The sequence below is a fragment of the Bison bison genome, unplaced genomic scaffold (assembly GCF_000754665.1).
Source record: "Bison bison bison isolate TAMUID 2011002044 unplaced genomic scaffold, Bison_UMD1.0 scf7180017864035, whole genome shotgun sequence".
Lineage (NCBI taxonomy): Eukaryota > Metazoa > Chordata > Mammalia > Artiodactyla > Bovidae > Bison > Bison bison.
In genome coordinates, this window is record NW_011494607.1 from 5,528,823 (window position 1) to 5,532,642 (window position 3,820).

Genomic DNA, 3,820 nt, shown 5'->3' on the forward strand with positions numbered 1-3,820 from the left:
TCTTCTCCGACACCACACTTCAAAAGCATCAATTCTTCGGTGCTCAGCCTTCTTCACAATCCAACTCTCACATCCATACATGACCACAGGAAAAACCATAGCCTTGACTAGACGAACCTTTGTTGGCAAAGTAATGTCTCTGCTTTTGAATATGCTATCTAGGTTGGTCATAATACGTTATTATTTATTTTTTGCTTATTTGTTTGTTCTGTTTTTGTCTGTGCTGCACAGGGCTTATGGGATCTCAGTTCCCCAACCAGGGACCAAACCTAACAATACCAGTGAAAGCCTGCAATTCTAGCCACTAGGCCACCAGGGAACTCATGAGAATATTCTCCTTTCATGCTTTTACGTGCTGTTAACCTATAATGGAAGGTTCTTAACTATTCATGCATGGACTACTTTGCCACTCTGGGGAAGCTTAGGGATTCTGTCTCAAATATATTTTTAAATACATAAAACAAAATATATGGGATTACATCTGAAACCATTTACATTAAAATATATTTACCAAAATATTTAAACAAACCAAATGTGTGCTACAGTAACGTAGCTACGATCTGAATGTTTGTGTCTCCCCAAAACTCAAATGGAATCCTAACACCAATGTGATGGTGTTAGGAGGATGAGCCTTCCAGAGGTCATTAGGTCATGAGGGTGGAGCTCCCATGAATGGGATTAGTGCTTAAAATGGGGTTAGAATCACTCAGAGTTCTCTTACCCTCTTTCACTATGAGAAGGTACAAGGAGAGGTTTGTGATCTGGAAGAAAGCCTTCCCCTAACCTTGTTGGCACCCTGATCTTAGACAAAAGTTAAGGGCTGAAAGAGCTGTGAGAAATAAATTTCTGTTATTTACAAGCTATTTAATATGTAGAATTTTGTTGTAGCACCCTGAATGGGCTTAAGTAATGTGTTTCTTTACATTAAACAACAAGATCAAGCAGCAGACTTAAAAAGGACCATAATTTCTAGGTAGAAATAAGCATAAATGAAAATTTCTATTACATAGAAAAACTATGTGATACAAACCATAATATATTCAATATGAAAATAACTATGCTTTCTATTGTTGACAACACCACGTTGTTGTTCAGTTGCTAAGTCATGTTCAATTCTTTGTGACCCCATGCACTGCAGTATGCCAGGCTTCCCTGTTCTTCACCATCGCCTGGAGTTTGCTCAGATTCATGTCCACTGAGTCAGTGATGCTATCTATCTACACCATTGATACTGCTAATAAATCTGTCATATATTGCCTACATTTATCTTTGAAGGCAATGCTAAATTTCAATTAGTGCTTGGTAAAAATAAAGACATAAATTTTCCCTATCTACATTCATAGACCCCTCAAATTCTACCCATCGCCTCTCAGAGGCCAGTGGATCTCAGGTAAGAATGCTGGGTGTGGAGGGAGAGAGCAGAGGAAGTCAAACAAGTCAGAAGCCAGATTGGACATTGACATGTAGACATTAGAGACAGATGACATAAAATAGGACCGCAAACCTGGTCTCAAACTCTTCCAGATCAATAAAGGGTAGCAATTAGAAAGTTGGTAAATAATAACCTTAGGACAAAGGATGGCAAGTCAAGTAAGATGAGTTTGAAAAAATCAAGGGGTTGTACATAAAAATGAAGGAATAATTGTCAAGAAGTGGCAGTAAGAATCAAGGAAGATATTGACCTTGACTTCCACATCTGAAGGAGAACTTAAGAAACCTGCAAAGCAAAGCAGTGCCCTGAGAACCAAATTGTAATTAGCGCAAGGAGGTGGAAAGAAAGCACAAAAACATGTAGACTGGACAGTTGGAAAAATAAGGAGATGCAGTTATGCATAGATATACATTCTTTTTCACATTGTTTTCCATTATGGCCTTTTCACAAGGTGTTGAATATCGTACCTTGTGCTCTCCAGTATGACTTGTTGTTTATCCATTGTCTATATCCCAGTTTGCATCTGCTAATCACAGCAGTAATTACACAACACTGTAAATCAACTATACTTCAATTAAAGCAATAAAGAAAGAAAGAAAAGATTAGGAGAGAGGATATCTGTTGGGAGGGGAGTGCAGTTTGGACTAGAATGGCTGCACATGAATGTGAGAAGATATGTTATCTGAGTCATTTAATTCTTGGATGGTAATATTAACCCATTATCCAGAGATAACCAATGCAGTGTCACTGTTTGGAATTTTTACTGCTGTAAAATTTATCATCATGATAAAATTCAAAGTGATAGGAATTTCCAGTCTTATGGAATTAAATACCCATAAAAGTGAAATGTTTTTGGGAATTCCCTGGCAATCCAGTGATTAAGACTCAGCACTTTCAGTGTTGGGGCTGGGGCTCAATCCCTGGAAGGGAAACAAAGATCCTGCGTTGTTGCGGCCAAAATAAAAAAAAAAGGAAAGAAAAAAGAAATGTTCTCCATATTGCCATTGAATAGAAGAAGTTCTCATGGCATTGAAGAATTGCCATTATAGAATATTAAATACAAAATCAGGAAAACAAACTATATACAGTAAAATTTAAATTTTATTAAAATTTCTATCTGCATGGAAAAAGATATTAATTTCTTTACAGTAAATTTATCACTAAATGGTGGAATGGTGTTATCTTAATTTTATTCTTAATATTTTCCTTATTTTTACATTTTATAAAATATCTTTTTAATTAAAAAAAAACATTTTAGTAAGTAAAAAAAGAAAAACAAAATTATAGACTTTAGGAAATTAGATACATTTAAATACCCAAGAATTCCATGCCTAAAACTATAAAAAGAATGTGGTTTACTTACTCTGGAAGTTCATGTTCTGCAGATTTGTTCTTTACTCAAGTTAAAAATTGATGAATAATTTAAACACCAAGTAAATGGCAAATGGAAGACAGTTTCTTATATTTGGATTTCATGGAATCTAAGTTTAGTAGATGTATTTATTCTAAGTTAAGAAAAATGTTTAAAAAATTTGAGGTATTATTATATGAATCATCTATTAACCATAAATCTAGAATAAACATTAATATGGATTAAGTGTTTTGTACTTCCTAAGATATGGCTATTTAGTAAGATAAACAACAATGCTATGAACAGGACTGATATCACTAGCAGATAGAAGTGTTTAAAGTGTATATAACAAGCTCACCTCCCCAAGATGCCACTGAAGCTGAAGTGATAAATCTCATGTTATTTAATTCATGTCAATAATTAGCTTCTGGAGTTTTGTTTATTAGATTCAACCAAGGAACTCTTTCAGGGAAACTTGAGCAGATATCTTGCAAATAATTGACATTATTGTAAACAATGAAGAGGGCCAATATCTTGGGATAAATAGATCATCTATGGAGGAAAAAAATTATTTAAAGACTATTTCTTGTGGAAGTAGATTTTCAAGTAGCATGTTGTTGATACAACCCCAAAACTTCCAATCAGCCACTTAGACACTGTTCCTTCTTTCTTTCTTTTTTTTAAAATTTAGCCATGGATGATCATTGCTGGTACTGTCTTTTTTTCTTCTTTTTTTCAGTTACTAACTGGGATAATCAATGAAGAAAAACTTTCTCAGTTTCAATCTGATTATCTGTTACTGCAGTTGGGTGTTGGAAAGTCCCTCATTTGCCAGTTCTGAAATTAAGTTGGTTCACTAGCATCTTCTAACAGCATCAAAATGCAGTTGTTTTTATTAAAGGTATCATTATGAAGTCCTAGATCTGAACATATTTTATGTAGCTCAATCTATTGTAGTTATTATCCTTGATATAGTCAGCATTTCCATATATGGACCGCAGGAGATGCTCCAAATGGCTCCCGAGTTCTTTTCACAC